This window comes from Canis aureus, chromosome 13, assembly GCF_053574225.1.
Source record: "Canis aureus isolate CA01 chromosome 13, VMU_Caureus_v.1.0, whole genome shotgun sequence".
Taxonomy (NCBI): Eukaryota; Metazoa; Chordata; class Mammalia; order Carnivora; family Canidae; genus Canis; species Canis aureus.
The window spans coordinates 42,730,537-42,749,049 of record NC_135623.1 but is presented as its reverse complement, the minus strand read 5'-3'; the positions used below and the strand labels follow the sequence as shown (position 1 = coordinate 42,749,049).

Sequence of the window (18,513 nt, the reverse complement as noted above, 5' to 3'; positions counted from 1 at the left end):
TCCGGGGCTGGGCTGGGCTGGGCTGGGCTGTGGGGAGGTGACGGGCTCCTTCGCGGAGGCGCGCGCGGTCGCCGCCACCCCCGGGGCTCGCTGCCCACCTGGACCCCGGGGGAGGCGGGGGTGCGCGAGGAGGCCGAAAGTCCCCCGAGACACAGATTCCCCCCGGCGGGGGCGGGGGCGGGGGCGGGGCCGCGGGGAAGGAAGGGCGCGAGGCGGCGGGAGGTGGGCGACGAGGTGGAGGCGGCGGAGGCGGCGGCGGCGGCGGCGGCCGCGGCGCTCCCAGCTCCTTGGAGACGCGGGGGGTGTGAGCGGGTGGCGGGCGCGGGGGAGGAGCGGGAGCCCGCGCGTGGGGAGCCGCCGAGACAAAGCTGAGCGCGGCCTCCCGCCGGCGGGTCACACCCCTGAGCGCGGGGCCGCGGCGGAGGGGCCGCGAGTGCGGGAAACCCGGGGAGCCGGCGGGGAGGGGGCCTGGGCAGCCGCCCGGGGTTGTCGTCTCCGTGGCAGTTGCTTTTCTCAGCGTTTTTGTGGCCGGTGCCTTCGCTCCCCAAGTCCGCGGGCTGGCCCCGGGTCCCCCGCCCCCCGCGCGTCGCCGCCGCGTGCCCCCCCCCCCCCCCCGCGTTCTCTCCCCACCGTTCTCTGCCCACTTCTCACCCACTCCTTTTTCGGGTAAGCAGTGTTTTGCCTCCAGCCTGCGGGGAGCGTGAGCTAATGACAGGATGCCTGAGCTCGCTCTGACCCTGAACTGCCTTGAACTCCTCTCCCTCCCTCCCACCCTTTCCTTTCTGGGCTCCTGTAATGTCACATGGCCGCTAACAATTAGCTTTTCTTTCAAAAACGGCAGAAGCGTAGCCGAAACCCGTGGCGCTCCTCCGCCGTCTGTATTAATTCGTCCATCAGAGTCACGTCGTTGGTCATGGAGCTTTATCACCTCTCCGCCAAATTTTCTAGATAACAAAAGTGGCGAATTTTGTTTCGAGTCTCGGCTCTTCCTTAGGGTCAGCGGAGTGTATCCCCGGCAGCCAGACCTGCTGTCACTTATCAGTGACAGACAATGCTTTCCCCAAACTTTACGGATTCTTTCTTGAGTCTTTGTTGAGGGATTTCTTTTAAAAGGCGCTTGTGTAAGAAGGTCAAAGGAACACATTCGCGCTACTGTATTTTCGACTTGTTTTGTTGACCACCGGGCAGAGGAGAATAATGAATGGGGTTGGTTTTAAGACCTTTGATGCCTTGAGTTAACGAAAGCCTCTGTCGAAGCTAGAAATAGGTTCAAGCGAATTTTAAGAAGGAAAAAAAAATTTGCCGGCAGTAGTTTATTGGTTTTTTGTTTGTGGATGAAGTCGTATCAGTCTCTGTAATTCTAACATCTGCATACTTAGATGTACGAGGGTTGTAACAAAAGAAAAAAAATGTGGCTATCTTTAGGGAATGGTCTTTTTATGATGGAGAATTTTGGAATATAAAAATATTATCGTTTTACCTGGTGGACTGTCTCCTAGGCCAGAAACACTAACAGTTTGAATGCTGGACCTCAAAGAAAATAGTTGAGTCTTTGAATTTAAGCTGTTTAAAAATATATATGTGTATGTATGTATGTATGTATAGATATATATTTACAGCGAAAGGAAGGAGTTACTGAATTATGAATGGAAAGAAATTAAAAGTAAAGCCTGTTTGATGTAGCGAAGTTACTATTGATATCATTCTAAAAACAGTCACATCTTGCTGCCATTCAAGTATTTGAAGCTATAAAAATTGTGAAGGGGATTTCAGCCTAGGGACCAGTCTCCGAACTGTGGGACTCCCTATCCCACCCTCACCACTTAACACTTTTCAGATATCCTTGTAAAATTAACAGGTTGTATCATTAATAATCAATGTTTTTATAGAATACTTCTCAAAAGGCCAAAATAAAGGTACATTGTTTTTTTTTTTTCCCCCTGGGTATTTATTAGTGTTTAATTAGATTATTGAAGTTTAATTCTCTGAAGGAAATCTACTAAAAAGTTAAGTAAGATTTCTGGGTGGTAGGATTTATGGCTGAATAAAAATACAGTTCTATATTTTCCAAATTTTTACATTCCTCTTACAGGCAGGAAAAAAAAAAAGTGTATGAAGTATGAAGGCTTGTTAATAACCTAATTTTCCTATTACTAGAAGAAGCTTCTATAAAATAGTTTATTCTCATCCTTGAACCAAGGCCCAACAAAGTCACTTACTTTCAGGTGTCAGCTGTTTGAAATAGTGCAGCCTGCCAGATGTGCTCTGGTTACCTGAAGGGAGAAAGATACATAGTAAGGAAGATAAAATCAGAAGAATTGATTCAGTATATGGTAATGATCTGATAGATGTGGGTAGATTTGTACAGCACTAATCTTAGGCTAATAAATCATTGGTTTTACAAAAATAGAAAAATTTTATTTTTTGTAGTACAGAATAGTTGTGTTGACTCAACAGATTTTAATGTATGTATTTGTTGATATGTTTAGTTTTCAGATATTGCTTCAGTCCTATGACTATGGTGGAACGAGATGACCTATAAAATAATTTAGTCCGTGAGGCTTTTGTTTTTCGCCTTATTTTCAGCAATATGTTTCTCCTTTACTCATGAAATAGTGCTAACTAAACAACTGCAAGTCTTGTGATAGTAGAAACAATAATGGCAACTGAGGAAGATATTTAGAAATGAAGATGATTTCCTTTAATATTAGGAAAAATTATATGTGAATACAAATTTTTTTCCCTGGTATTTTCTTTGTTATTGTCTAATAGTGCTGAATATTTATAAAGCATTATATTTTGAGTCTTTATTAGTGTTCTTCAGTCTTTATAAAAATTGCAGCATCATGTCATGGCTTATTTTTTTATTTTATTTTATTTTTGTAGCTTTTATACTTCCATGGAGGATAAGTACTTAGCGAATGTGTTGCTGTGTTGTAGAAAAAGGACATTATATGTTAAATTCAGCTTATAAAAATAATCATTAGAGTATTTTATCTACTTTTAAAATTGCCTTCTTTCATATATATATGACGAAAGATTAGTTTTAGGTTCTTCAAATTTTGACTGTAATTTTTACTTAAACTTTTATTTTTATTTTTTATTTGTATTTTTTTTTTTTTTTACTTAAACTTTTAAATGGGAAAGTTATTTAAAGTGTACTACAGATTATGGCATTTTTGTATTTTAAATGACAAAGATAAGCAATAAGTTTATGGCCTTTAAAATTACATTTTATATAGTATTTGTGAGGTTAAAAAAATCGCCAAAATAGAAAAGTTGGTTTTAGTTGACTAGCATTCAACCTACAGTTGTTGGCAATTTCTTTGAACTGGTCTTTTTTTTTTTTTTTTTTTTTTTTTAATTTTTATGAGATGTTTACAATATTAAGCCAAGAATTCTTACTGTCATTAGAGGATTCTTTGTCATTAGTTTGCTCCCAGCCTTTTTAGTTGACAATTACTTTAATATCTATAAAATACTGACCTGGAAGGAGTAATTGCCAGCGACCAGAAAAACATAATGAATGTATCTGAGTGTGGCTTACCTTTTGCTAGCCTGTTTCCGCTAACTTGAAAAACCATAAATACCTACCAATACATCTAATCCGGGGAGTGCCTCCTATAAAAACGTTCTGTGGTAACAAATGGTACTGAATATTGTATGTGAAAAGGTAGATTTATAAATCTGTGACATATTGGGATGAATGAAATCATCTTGCTCTCCAAAGCCTCCTTTAAAAATTATTTTTTGATATAAACTGAAAGAAATTAAACTTAATTGTTTCTTTTGCTGGGTACCATGACAGGTGTTACTTTGTTAAGTGCTCATCATAAGCCCATCATGTAAGTATTGTGCCTCATTTTCAAATGAGTACACAGAGGCCTTAAATTAATTGTCCCTAAGGTTCTACCACTATGGTGAAGCTGAGTTTTGGTGTTCAAACCATTTTATTACAATGCCTCCATAGAGATGTGATGTTAAAAAGTCTGTGTTAAGTGTCTGCTGTAGAGAGCACTATAAAGTGGTAAATTAAAATGTTCATCAAAATTAGGTTTAAATTCCATTGAATTAGTTTTTATCACACACAAAAAATTGGTCTATACAAAATGTATGAATGAGAGGATATATTTATAGCTCAAAATGGATTAAATGTAAAAAGATTGAAAGTTTTTGTAGACTTATTTTTAATCATGGATTTATCAATTAGAGTTTGGGCACAAAGTAAAATGGATTTATCAATTAGAGTTGTTTGGGCACAGAGTAAAATGAATAGGTAGTGAAAAGCAAAAATAATTATATTGCATATTTACACATTTTTATGTATATGTTTACTTATTTGATTTTACATGTGTTAAAATTAGTTTGCATTAGCATATGCCATAAAAGAGAAGACAGCCCAGATGCATGCCGTGTAGATTGCTTCAGTATTAGGTGGGAATTTTATGTTACTGGTTTTTGGGTTTTGTATTTATAAATTCAATGCATAAATTTTGATCTTGTATTTTTATCGATATATAGCTGTATACCACCAAAACTGGAAATATTAGATCACATTATACATTTTTGTAATAACTTTTCACACTGTAAACCAACCCTTATGAAGAAAAATATTGCAAATTAGTATTGTTGATACGTATCCTATCTCTTATTCCATTTGAAAAACAGAAAATGTTATTGACTTGACCTAAAGGTAGTCTGTTAAAGTGGAAGAACAGACGATTTGCTTTGTTTTGTTGTCATAAAAGTTAATTTAAAAAATTTTTGTCCACCCATTTTTTTTTTTTTAATGTAAGCTCTATGCTCAACATGAGGCTAGAACTCACAACACTGAGATCAGAAGTCACATCCTCTATACCAATTGAACCACGCATGTGTCCCTTGTCAACTTTCTAATAGCACATCCTTATTTCTTTTTTTGCACTTGTTAGTGTAAATACTTTTAGGAATGCTCCATATGCATATTTTTAAACAGTGGGAAAAGGACCCAAGAATAAATTCACTATATTCTAGGTTAGTTACTAACTCACTTTGGTCTTCTCAATCATATATATAGTCTTTCTATTCTTAAAATTGATGGTTAAATTTCTGTTAATTAGTGCAAGTTAGTGTTAAAAAAGGTTGGTAAAAATTAACATTTGTGAAAAGTCAGGTAACAACATTGAAGCTCTCCAACTTTAGAGACATTATCCTTTAAATTAGCTAATATGTCGAAAAATTAGTTAATATGTATGTTTAAGTATTATCTTTGAAGTAAACCTTTTTCATAATTCCAGATTTTAATGTTTTAATTACTGGTTTGTACTGCTGTTTCTGGTTGGAAGGAAGCCTCCTATTGATTTTTGAAGTAAAGTTTGGATTTCTTAAGTGGACTTTAGTCCTTTGAGCCTGTCTTACTGAAAAAAAAAAAAAAAAAAATTTTTTTTTTTTTTTTTTTTTTGGAGAGTGGGTGAATATGGAAGGGGTGCGGAGAGAGAATCCCAAGCAGGCTCTGTGTTCAGGGAAGAGCCCCAGGAGCCCCATGTGGGGCCCAATCCCACAACCCTGAGATCACAACCTGAGCCAAAATCAAGAGTCCATCACTTAACCCACTGAGCCACCCAGGCATCCCTTATTGAAATATTTCTAATGACATAATAATAATCCTTAATGGCTTTATTGTACTTAGTACGTTTTGTTTTTCAATTCAGGGATATGTATAATCAGTATTTTTAAAGCATTTGTCGTGTCCTAGGCATTGTGTTAGTCATCGTATGTGGTATACACTGCGGTGGTATTGTGAGGTAGTACTGAGACATGTGAAATAACAGCAAGACTAGTTGATGAATGTTCTGCTCTTGGCCCTGTTCTCCTATTTTATGTGTTGCCTGGGCAATCTCATTTGAATTTAGTGCTTTTTTCTTATTACCTATATGTTGATGATCTTCATATTTATTTCTAATCCAGACCTCTTTTCTTGAATTCCTTTCTAGCTACCTTCCAGATACTGCCTCTTAGTGCTCCTTCACGAGAGCTCATTTTTTTTTTTTATCCCCTGCCTCGATTCCCAGCCAACAGTAACGTATCACTTTTAGCCTGGTGACTAAAGCCAAAACCTTTGGCAGATTGTCTTTTCTATTATGCTCTCCTCCCCCTTGTCCAGTCTGTCACACCAAATTTTGTTAATTTTATTTCTAAATATCTTTTAGATTTATCTTTTCCTGTTGTTACTTTCATATGTTAGGGTTTTGGAATGCCCCATCTAAATTATTATGTCCAATTTTTCCCATTTTAATCTATCAGTTACTCATTCTTCTTTATATTTGTATATATGTCTTTTTATCGTTCCTTCTATCCATCCATCCATGTATCCATGTCTGAAGTGTGTTTGTGTATTCTATACTAGCATTTATAGTCAGGGCTAGGATATAAAGATGAGAAAACTGGTGTATTGATGTTATTGTGCTGTGACACTTGAGAGAGATTCTCATTTTTGAAGACAAATGTCACTTCCTCTAAAGTCATCTTCAGTCTACATATGGTGATTCTGCTATAGCATTTATGTCTACCATAGTACTTAACCCATTGTTTTGTAATTATTTATAAATCTGTTTCCTAGTTGGCTTTCTGCTCCAGAGAGACCATGCTTTTTTGGTATTCCCTCCAAATTACGTATTGCTTAATTGAATGATGAAGTGATGAGATTAGGAACTGGTAAATTAGGTCAATCATGGCCTAAAAAGAGTCGAGAATCAATTCTGATACAGGAGACAATAAAAACCCATCAAAAGTCTTGAATATTATTGTTACATGTAGGTGGTATTTGTGAGCATTCTTGAAGAAGCAGTTTGTAGGCCAACTTGGAGGGGCAGTAACTTGGCATTATTTGGTCTTTTTAATTACATGTAAATTGTACTAACTTGTTATCTTAGACAAATTGGAAATATAAAATTGTAATACTTATATGTAAATACCTATTTCTAAAGATCTGAAAACTCTGGTCAAGATCAAGACTAAAATTTGGTTTAACTGAGTTCTTTAGCTATGTAGTACTAGAGTTAAATGCATTTTACTGAAGTACAACATTTTTTTTTAAAATTTTTATGTATTTATGATAGTCACACAGAGAGAGAGAGAGAGAGGCAGAGACACAGGCAGAGGGAGAAGCAGGCTCCATGCACCTGGAGCCTGATGTGGGATTCGATCCCGGGTCTCCAGGATCACGCCCTGGGTCAAAGACAGGCGCTAAACCGCTGCGCCACCCAGGGATCCCCTGAAGTACAAAATTGCACCCAAAAGGATAGAACAGTGTATTTGTCATTTCAGTTACCCTGATAGTTTATGTATACAGTTGACTAGGAATTTTGTTTTCTTTGGGCTTACTGTAATTAAAACCTGCTTTGTGGTCTACGTTTAAAATTAAAGACATTTCATTGATTTTTTTAAAAAATTGAGTTTAAAATTATACCTCTGTTAAAGTAGGTATATTGTTAAGATTTATTTTAGAAACCAGAGATTATGACTTGATGACATCTGGAGATGTGACATTTAAAAATGAATTTTCACAAGTTGTGAGATTCAGTGCCTTTTAATATTTCTCTATAATATGGTCTTAAAACATTAAACATTTTTATATCAGCTACATTTTCATGTTCATGATTTATTTACTGACGTTTTATCATTTCAGGAACAGTGGAGTCAGCACTGTATTTTGCAGTAGATTTTATTGTTTATAAATCTTTTTTTTAATTAAAAAAATTTCTTAAAAGTAAGCTTTAGTGCCCATTATGGGGCTTGAATTCATGACCCTGATATCAAGAGTTGCATGCTCTACTGACCAGGCACCCCTGCCCATAAACTTGTGAGCATAGCTATTTCCCTTCCATCTCCATATATTCTTATTTACATCGCTTATCTCCTCTGATCCCTTTTCTTCCCAAGAAGCTATAAAATGGTTGACACCTTTTTTATTTTATGTATAACTTTTTGGAAAAATATCTGAACTCTCATTATATAAAGTTAAAATTGGTTTATATGTGTTTTGTTTTGTTTTTTTTTCCTGTAAAGAAACTACTTCGGTCGTAATTGATAATTATGTGATCTTGAGCTAGTTATTTAAACTCTTAAGGGTCAGTTTCTTCTATAAAATTGGGAAATGCCAGAACCTTCTTCATGGAGCCATGGGAATTAAATGAAATGATAAAAAGTGAAAGTACCTTGTACTTAGCACTCACAGCCTGCAAGAATTACTAGTAATGGTACTAGAATTACTTTGCTGATCTACCTCTTTAGGTTGATTGATTCCTTAAGGGTAAAGAAGTGATTCGCAAGGACAGTTGAATCAAAAGCATCTCTCTGGCTTTTGAAACTATACATACCTCCTGGATTTTCTCATATGCCTCCCTGCTCCCACCTAATTTGAGAATTAGTGTTACTAATTGGTGTAAGTTGCACCCTTTAGATATATTGTGGGGAGGAGGATAGTATAGATATTGGACCAAATAATGTAGGGTATTCATTGTTGTTTCTTATCTAATGCCTGTTAGGAATAAAGCTGTTAATAATGTTTCTGATAAGTACATTGATAAGCTTTTCCTTAGGACCAACCAAATTTTTCTTGTAACCATTTGCCATGTCTGTTCCCTTCTTCAGACCTATGCTGTACTGCTTGTTTGACATCTCAGCAGTCTAGACAGTATTTGCTTTCCTTGTTAATGACTTTTATGTGTGACTCAGGTATTCTGAAGTCACAATAGAATAACCGGTCCTATAGCTTACCCATCAAAAAAAGAAAATGGTTTTTACATTTTATTCTTTGTCATAAAGTCTGCTTGGGTGTGTACTATTTATTATTTTAGGTCTTTATTATCTTACGTTCTAGGTCAGTGGCCTTAACTTGAACTTCAGGAGCACTCTTGTGATTTAGAAAAATAAACAAAAAAACAACAACTAGATATCTCCGTGTGTGTGTATGTATGATGTAAAATCTGAAACTCTGTCCCAGAACAACTGAAGTGGAATCTCTGAGCTTGGTTTTAAAATGTTACAGATAGTGTTTAGAAACACCGTTTTACGGTTTAGCACAGTATTAAGGGGAGCAACCATCATATATAAATTAAAGGCAAAGTTATTAAAACTTTCCATCATTGTATCTTATTTTTTCTTTTATTCTTTTTTGAATCTTACAGTTTTATCATATCTTAGGGGAGTTTTCTTAACTTCATTTATAAAAGTCTTATGTCCCAAGTATTTTTTATCCTTTTAGTGAATATCTTTTTGTTTTGCTTTTTTTACTTTGTTTTGTTAAAAGGTAAACTGAGACATGTTAATTTTTCAAAGTTTAATGAGCATATACATTGATGGAATCAAGAAGTGCCAAGCCAAAAGTTTTTACCAGTCCACCAACAGGAGCTGGGAGATGGGGGAGGTTTTTATAGAGAAGACACAGAAGCAAAGGGAATTATTTGATTGGTGATGGTTTAAGCAGTTGCTTTATTTGGAAAGCCTAGTTGGCTGTTTGTGATTGGTTGTTCTTAAGTTTCATTTTCTGATTCTTTTGCAGTGACTCTGGCTTAAGTTTTGGTTTGCCTACCTAGGTTATCAAGGCATTGGAGCCACTTAAGTCTAATGGCCTGCTTATTTAGTTAACAGTTTCTTTGAGTGTTTTCTATCTGTACATTCTCAATTATTATGTTTTTGAAAATTGTTAAACATAACATAATAATGTAGAAAATAGACCATAGTCTAAATTTTCTAGCAGTGGTTATCATCTACAAATACTCCCCTTTGTTTTTTTCATATATGGAGTTTAATATTTTTAAGACCTTTTTTTTATGATACATATATATTTTAAGTTACCAAATAATTCTTATGGCTATCATTTTCAGTGGTTATAGCAATCTTTCAAAGGAAGTTTTATCATTTCATAGTGGTTGATAATTATTAACTTACTACTTTATATTTTTCATTATTTTAAATTGTGCTGGGACAGGCTGTAGCATGTGACCACACCATCCTTTAACCAGCGCCCATTTGACATTTCTTTAGGGTAAACTAGGTATATGGAAGTGGAATTCCCAAATCAGATCCCGTGAGCCTTTCAGGTAATATTTGTTGTGGTAGTCCCACTAGTAATATGCCACATCTACTTTCCTGACCCTACTCTTTAGAATATTTGCTTTAGATAATTTGTAGAAAGATGTCATGGCTTATGTTTGGATTTCTTTGATTGCTGTTTTTTTTTTTTTTTTTTTTTTTTTTTTGTATTTACCCCTGAGGTTGCTCAGGAGGTAACAATTACCATTCCCTGAATCATGACAGCTTCATTTTTCATTATTTTGTGATACTTTTTAAAATATATATATATCATAGTGCTATATATGAAGGTTTTTTTCTTAATTTGAGATAATTTGTTTTGGTAATCCATCTGTTTATATTCTAGCTCTAGCTTATTTTAATTATCACTGCTTTGTAATATGTTTTAATATCTGGTTGGCAAAACAGTTTTTCCTTCAAATTATTTTGATATATACCTATTTTTATTCTACTTTTATTTATTTTCAAATGGCAGGCAAAAAAGATATAGAATACGTGTCTCTATTTTTTTCTTTCAAGCTGGTCTCTCCAAAAAAACTTCAATCCTAGATATGTCAGTGTACCTATAGGAGTTGCATCAGGAATTGGGGTAGACTTCCATTTCTTCATTGTCCAGGTTCTGTCATGTAAACAGCATATCAGTAAAAATAAGGTAACTTATGATTTAACCACTTATTCATGCTGTCACCAAAGATGGACTTAACAATTGTCCTTTTTAAAAAAGATTTTATTTTATTTTATTTACTTATTTATTTGAGAGAGAGAGAGAGAGAGAGAACTTGCACGTGGGGGGAGGGGCAGAGGGAAGGGCAGAGGGAGGAGAGAGAATCTCAAGCAGACTCCTTGCTGAGCACAGAGCTCAACGTGGGTCTTGATCTCAGGACCCTGAGACTATGATCTGAGCCAGTATCGGAAGTTGAACACGTAATCGACTGAGCCACCCAGACCCCCTGATGATTGTCCTGAAAAGGTGGAATGAATGACATTCAACCAAGGGTATTAGGTAGATTTCTTGGAGGAGATGTTGGTAAAGATCATTACCTTTAGCACTTCCTAGATTAGAAGAGCAGTATGTAAAAAGGAGGTATGAAAAAATTTTGCATTCTTTTAAAATAATTGTTATTCTTGTCCAGCCTATTATTTCCTGTGGTAGAAGTAGAGAAATATAGGTTGCATGTAGAGGCTTGGTAGATGAGTTCAAAGAGGAAGCTATACCATTAAAAATTTTGGATTTTATTCGTCTATAGAATCAAGCTGTTGAACAGTTTTTAGGCAGAATGTCCTCTTTTCTACATTGAAGTCATTGAGAAAGTTTTGTGAACAGCTACAAATGAGCTACTTCTGGATGTTGAAGGGACAATCTTTTGTGATATGTTAACTTTTCAGAAGCAGCATCAAACAATTGCTTCCCTACTTTGGGAATACTAAAAAGAGCTATTTGAGCCTTTCTTTTTCCTGGTCTGGATCACCTCAGGGACATAAAATTTATTCTCTTAGGAGCATTTAAAAATGAGTATTTGCAAACCTGCCATTATTATCTTCCCCCTTTTCTTTTTGTATTTTTTTTTTATTGGAGTTTGATTTGCCAACATATAGCATAACACCCAATTTTTATCTTCCAATGAAGAAGTGATCCCACATGTTAGCAGTTGGTTTCACCTTTTTGTCAAGGAAATAAAAATAATAAATTTATGACATTGAAATAGTCCTTTTATTTGACTATAAATATCAACCTACCAGTGAAGGATACAAATATTAATTGTGCCTCTACAAATGTTTATTTAGTTCTTCAGACTTACCTCTGCTCATATAGGTAACCATGTAACACTATCCATTTATTTATTTTTTTAAAAAAGATTTTATTTATTTATTCATGAGAGACACACACAGAGAGGCAGACACAATAGGCAGAGGGAGAAGCAGGCTCCATGCAGGGAGCCGGATGCGGGACTCGATCCCAGGACTCCAGGATCATGCCCTGGGCTAAAGACAGGTGCCCAATCGCTGAGCCACCCAGGCATCCCACACTATCCATTTAATAGTAATTCAGTTAAGTTATATGCAGATATCTAGAACAGGCTAATTTTAGCAGCTATATAGTGTTTTAGTCAAATTTAGTTGACTTTATATAGTTGATCCTTGAACCTCACAGGTTTGACTGCACTGGTCCATGTATACACTGATTTTTTTGGGGGAAAAATACAGTACTGTAAGTATTTTCTCTTGAGATTTTCTCAATAACAGTTTCTTTTTTCTAGTTTACTTTATTGTAAGAATACAGCATATAGAGACACCTGGGTTGCTCAGTGGTTAAGCATCTGCCTTTGGCTCAGATCATGATCTTGGGGTCCTGGGATCGAGTCCCACATCAGGCTCCCTACAGGGAGCCTGCTTCTCCCTCTCTCTGTGTCTCTGCCTCTCTCTCTGTGTCTCTCATGAATAAATAAAATCTTTTTTTAAAAAAAAGAATATAGAACATAGAATATATATATATCATACAAAATGTGTTAATCAACTATATTATTGGTAAGGCTTCCAGTCAACAGTAATCTATTAGTAGTTAAGTTTTTGAGGAATCAAAAATTAAATACAGGTTTTGGACCACACAGGGGTCAGTGCCCCTAACCGCTGCATTGTTCAAGGGTCAACTGTCCTTTCATTTTATTAAAGCTTACAAAGGATTTTTGATACATAATTTGTTTCTAAGATGGAGGTATCTTTTCTTATTGTATTTACTCTTCACAAATGATTATCTCCCTGCCCCATTCCTTTTTTAATTTGAACCCTTCACATCCTTCCACTTCTGTAGGCATTGAATAGTTTTTTAAAAATTTAACTTAATTTACTTGAATAGGTGATGTGATGAAGAACTTAAAAGTATATAGAGAGATCTTAGAGAAGTCTTGTTTTCCTTTTTGCTTTCTCTAGCCTGTTTTTCCTCCCACACCTTTTATAGATAGACATTTCCTTTCCTATCTTGTTTATCCTTCCAGTGTTTTTTGCAAATATAAGCAAATACATGTAGATTTTATTTTGGAGGTTTTTCTGTGTCTAGGTGAAGATCTTCCTTATTTTTATTTTTATTAATTTTTTTTTTTTTTTTTTTGCAGTTTTATACCTTTATTTGACAATCAGCAATTAGTTCTCAAACACATTAACAGTCTGTAGATTTTTGAAAGTGGTGACAGGTACGTAGGTAACCAGCGTGTAGAGCTTGTTTGGTGAATCTTCATCCTCGTTACGTTTTCTGGACAGCTGCACACGGATATGGTATGGAGCATTCCTTATTCCTTTGACCCAGACAGCTTTGTTGAGCCTGGTGTCAATGTGCACATCTGGAGTTCCCATCTCCTTAATGCAAATTTACGGATCTCTTTGAGTGCCTGAGGGGCACGCTTCTTGAAACCCACTCCATGGATACGTTTGTGAATGTTGATGGTATATTCTGGTCACTATCTCGTTGATGGCAGAACGGCCCTTCTTCTCGCCACCCTTCTTTGCGGGAGCCATTCTGCCGGGCCCTAGTTGGAAAGGATCTTCCTTATTTTTAATAGCTGAATTTTACACTTGTGGATGAGATAATTAAGTCACTTAGTCCTGTGAGGACACGTGGGTTGTTTCTTACCTTTTGCTATTACAATACCAAATGAATAACATAATACAACATTTTGTACTTACATAAGCAAGTGCATGATTTAGTTTCTAAGAACAAGGATCAGTCAAGTGATAAATACATCTGTACACATGTTTCCTTGCTCTGTCAGCTGAGAGGGCCTAGAAGAAAATGACACCCCAGTAGCAGTGAGCACAGCTAGTGCCCCGATCTTGGTTTCTAATACTGTTCTCCCATAAAAGGAACCAGAGCTCTGGAGAAATGACTGATTCCAGGACTGGGACAGGAAATATAATAATGCTGAAAAGTTAGGAAATACTACAACAAAAACAATGAAATATGTAAAACACATATAGGAGCCAACTCAAAGAATTTCCAGTAACTAATAATAGAATAATTTGAGCAACAAAAGTGAAATTGAATTTTAAAAATTAAATTATAGTTCAATTATAAAATAATATGCATGAATCCGTTCTGATAAAAATAAAAGGCAGAGAATAAACATATCTCCTATGCAGAGGAATTATAAATAATTTATGTAGGTACTTAGTCCTCAAAGATATATAACAGAATTCTCTTAAGTACTGGAAAAATATGGAAAAGAATAACTTGACATGGGAGAAACCTGATGAACACTACCTCAATTGTGTGACCAACGTTTAATACTATTAAGTATACAGTGTTGGATGTTCTACAACATACCTGAACAGTACTTCTTAAAACTGTCAAGGTCATCTGAAACAGGGGAAGTCTACTGTCACAACCAACAGGAGCTGCAGAAGACATGACAGTACAATAAAGTGAAATATAAATAGAATGGGCTTAAAAAAAAATAAAGAGTGGGCTTTAGTCCAAAATGTCACCTTTGGTTGATTAATTGTGACAATTATACCATGATAATATAAGACCTTAATTGCAGAATCTAGTAATTGTATGTACTATCTTTGCAATTTTCCTATAAATCTAAAACTATTTTAAAATATTTTTCTAAAAAAGATGGATCTGTAATTCTGTTAGGTATAGTCATATTCCTGTTATGTATCTAAATGTTTAAGAGGCTTATTTTCCCATGCTTTACCAACTGAATGTGTTGTCAGACTTTTGGAATTTTGATAGATTTGAACTGGTGTAATTCAGACTGTTATGTTTCTCTCATTATGAATGATTTGAGTATTTTCTCATACGTTCAATGGACATTTTTCTCCCTTCTGTGAACTCTCACGTCTTTTGTTTATTTTTCTGTTAGGTTTTGGTTTTTCTCTTCTTTGTTTCAGGAGTTCTTTATAGAGAAGTTAGCCCTTCGTGTAATATAGGTTGCCAAAAATATATTTTTTCATTCTTTACTGTGTTTCTTATGCAAAATTTTTCCTTTTTTATATGGTGATATTTTTCTCTTATGTTTCTGGACTTTGAAACATAATTAGAAAAGTCTTCACCACTCTAAGATTATAATGGAATTCATCTATATTTTCTCTCAGTACTGTGGATTCCATTTTTACATTTAGATCTTAATATTTGAATTCTTCAGTTCCTCCCAAACATTGAAGCATTCTAAATGCTTAACTTTCTTTCAAATTACTCCTATATAGGCATCCTTATGGGCTTATATTGCTTTAAATGATTTATAGTAAAAGAAATGCTCATACATTTACTCTTGGTTGATAAAAAGTCTTTACTTTCTGGAAAATGTATTAAATGTTTCATTGTGACTTAATTCCACCTCATGGTTTAAAAATAATTTTACTGTAGTGAAAATTCCTTTAAAATTTCTCGTCGCTGTTAAATTGTAGTAAATTCAGCATTTTTTTTTCTTTTACTGATTATTAGTGTTGCAGATTATTCACGTATTCAGTTTTTTCCCCATCCATTTTCTCCTAAGATTACTGCTTCAGTTATTAAACCTGTGTGATTTACTTTCTCTTGTCCTCAGAACTCCTAACTGGTTTTATGGCTGCTCTGATACTCATATCTCTTTATTTGGTATTACTTAGAAATTTTATTTGTAGGCCAAATACCTGTTTTAACTCATTAAGAAAATGGGACCAATAGTGTTAGCAGTTGGTGCCTAATGTAGGATGATGATTTCTTATGACCTTTTGTATAGGTATTCATATTTTCCTCACATTACATGTGATGAAACTAGTATTACTGAACAGAATTTTAACAGATATTTGGTGGGAAACTGTTTGGTAGTGCTGTGGAATATTGACTCTTAGAAAATACCACCAGAAATGACCTGGTGAATTTATTGCATAAAGGAGAGAACTACCTTTACAGAGTTGGTAGGATCTGCTAGGGAAAGGGGAGGGTGTGTGAGTGAAGTAGGAAGGGAGAGCAAAGTTGGGATATTTATTGAGGATTTGAAGTCTTTAAGACCGCTATTTCAGTGCAGGAACTGAACTAGTAAGGATTATGAATGATATATAATAGTTTAGGATTGATAGATCTAGCAAAGCAAGGGTTTTGAGGTGAGATTTTTTTTCAAAGTGTTTGAGAAAGTGAATGGTTATTTGCAGCTATTTATTAAAAAGTTGAATAGTGTGCTGTTGGTTTATATGGGGTTTTGGGGAAGTTCCTGAAATGAACAATGAAGTTATTTGCAAATCTTATCTGCCTGGACAAGAGTTTCCTGGAATAGTAAAGTCATGTTGTTGAGGACAACTGAATAGTGATGTCAATGTAGACTGTAAACTCTGGATGTAGATGGTTTCAGTTCTCCCTACCCATTCAGAACCACAATAAAGTTGGATTGTAATTATAAAAAGTATAATTCTTAGGACCAGCTACTAAGACAATATATTCCTTTGGTGAGGGGTTTGACATTGAATTCCCCCAAAGAATGAGGCCTAACTTTGATAATTAAGTTGTCTGAGACACCTAAGTAGGCAGTTGGATATAGGGATCTGCAACCAAGAAAAGAGATACAAAAGAATCAGAGATGGAAATTTGGGAGTTACTGTTTAGATTGAATTCTTGTGCCTAGATAAGTTTGTCTAAGGAGGAAGCATGGAGTGAGAAGAAAAATACTTGAGCCTTAGACGTTCTAGTGCCTGATAGCTATATGTATGTGGGTGTGTGTGTGCACATGCATACATGTGTGCATGCGTGCAAACCTGTAAAGGAGTGGCTAGAGAGGTTGGAAGAAAGCGAGGATATGTGATCTCTGGAGATGTGGCTGAAAAGTAATGGTCTCAGAACATGAAGGGCTTATATGTCTAGGTGAAGAAAGACCTTTTGGCTCCAGTGGTGAATTTTCACCCAACAAGTTCTGTGCTTGTACAAAATACAGACTGTTCACAACAATATTCAATTATGACATTCTTTACATAAGAATTGCCTAATGGGAATTTTTTTTTTAATTTATTCATGAGATACAGAGAGCAGAGACATAGGCAGAGGGAGAAGCAGGCTCCAGTGGGGAGCTAGATGTGAGACTGGATCCTGCCTGGATCATGCCCATAGCCAAAGTCAGATGCTTACCCACTGAGACACCCAGACATCCCGCCTAATGGTAAATTGTTTGCAGGGTAGTTATTTGAAATTAAGAATATTTTATTAGAAATAATTTTACTAATTCCCACATTACCCCGTAAAAATTAATCTCTCATTTTGACTGTGGTTGGGGAGAGATCAGTAGCATATAGCCTGCAATTTAATTACAGTACATCTATTTGGTGTTAATGCTTCAGGAGTGTATGGTGGAAGAAGTAACATTTATTGAATGCCTACAATGTGCTAGGCATAGTCCATACATTCTAAATTATATATCATGTCTTTTTGAAGTATTTTTTTATTTCCTTCCCCAAAGAGGGATAAATTAAGGTTGGATTTCCCAGTGAGACTTTCCTCAGTGTCTCTATGAAGGATTTGAACCCTGGTTAGGCTTATTCTCAGTTTTTCCTGAACCAGATGGACTTCCTGTGTGCTATATAAACCCTTGGTCAACCAATGCCATGGTTGTATGCAATAAACATTTCACCTGCTGTTAATTAAATGTAGGCATATGTTACCTTTCAGCTTTTGAGGAACAAAATTGAACAGGTATTAAGCAATATAGTGAAGCAAAGAAGAAAGGATGTAGGCCCCACTCAGTCTTTGATTAACTAGGATCTTTGATCATAATCCATTTAATTCCTCTTAAGGGAGATATTTCAGGTTAAAGAACAGTATCCTATTTGACAGAATTCTGGTTAATTCAGACATTAATGTTTTTTATTTTTATTTTTTATTTTATTTTATTTTTGACATTAATGTTTTTTAAGTGTTTTTCTCTATCCTCATGAAAATCTTTTTAAAAAGTCTGTTATTAACGGGTATACACATTTTGCCCTCTTTTTTTCTTCATTTCACCTTACTTCCACTGTTGGCAAGGGAAGTTGGTCACTATGCAGTAGGATTTGTCTTAAAGCTTTCATAAAGAGCTAGTTTTTTAAAAATGTGATAAACTATTATTGTGTCATCAGTGACAGAGTAGCACATTCAGTTGTTTAGATATGTTTTGGTGAGAAAAGTTAGAAAGTTGTCCGTATGCCTTAAGAGCAGATTCATTTTTATCTCGTGCTGGGCATGGCTAAGAACATTCTCAGTGGGAGAATATTACAATAAATATTTACAAAGTGGGAGATATGAGATTTGAGCTTTGAAAATGTTTAGAAGACAACACAATTATTTGGTGGTAACTGAAAAATATGTCATCTGAATAGAATTAAATTGCTATTTTTGAAGGGAATTAAAGTTTCATTCTTACAGTACCTATATGAATATGACCTTTTAAGTATCTAAACATTTTTATGTCTTTCTATTCAAATGAGGTCCCTGAAATGCTT

The 18,513-nt window shown here is 35.6% G+C and overlaps 1 protein-coding gene and 1 long non-coding RNA gene across 4 annotated transcripts in view; one reads left to right on the top strand and one right to left on the bottom strand.

The window, feature by feature from the left end:
- The window catches only part of LOC144282364 (uncharacterized), a 39,420-nt gene extending 38,672 nt beyond the window's left edge, over window positions 1-748 (bottom strand). Inside the window, exon 1 of the long non-coding RNA XR_013350781.1 lies at window positions 652-748. This is a non-coding gene — a long non-coding RNA (uncharacterized LOC144282364). The remainder of the gene's footprint in view (window positions 1-651) is intronic.
- Window positions 1-18,513, top strand: part of CDK17 (cyclin dependent kinase 17) — a 135,063-nt gene that overhangs the window by 803 nt on the left and 115,747 nt on the right. The gene's annotated exons all lie outside the window — the stretch shown is intronic.